Source organism: Pyxicephalus adspersus, chromosome 12 (genome assembly GCF_032062135.1).
Source record: "Pyxicephalus adspersus chromosome 12, UCB_Pads_2.0, whole genome shotgun sequence".
Classification (NCBI taxonomy): domain Eukaryota; kingdom Metazoa; phylum Chordata; class Amphibia; order Anura; family Pyxicephalidae; genus Pyxicephalus; species Pyxicephalus adspersus.
The window spans coordinates 1,996,094-1,996,387 of record NC_092869.1 but is presented as its reverse complement, the minus strand read 5'-3'; the positions used below and the strand labels follow the sequence as shown (position 1 = coordinate 1,996,387).

Here is a 294-nt window from a genome sequence, read left to right as displayed (position 1 = left end):
AACACAATACGGCGAGTGACAATGAAAGTTTCTGCTTTCTTGTTTTGTTAGAAGTACATCAGCTGCAGCACAGTTTTATTTTCTTTATGAGACAGCAGAGTACACGGGGTCAGCGGGGAGACCGAGAATTACTGAATCATTGTCACCCACATCTGGTAAGAATGTCATCTGTACGAGTGAACTTCGATATGGTATATGTCAGTGCTATATAAATGTATAATAATAGTGTGTGACTGGGGAAGGGGGTATTAGAGTGTCAGCTCCTCTGTACAGAGACTGATGGGACTGGCTCAG

The 294-nt window shown here is 42.9% G+C and overlaps 1 protein-coding gene across 1 annotated transcript in view; it reads left to right on the top strand.

The window, feature by feature from the left end:
- The window catches only part of LOC140342183 (C-C chemokine receptor type 3-like), a 3,941-nt gene continuing 3,647 nt past the window's right edge, over positions 1-294 (top strand). The window contains exon 1 of the mRNA XM_072428283.1: positions 1-155. The gene's annotated coding sequence lies outside the window, so the exon portion shown is untranslated. The remainder of the gene's footprint in view (positions 156-294) is intronic.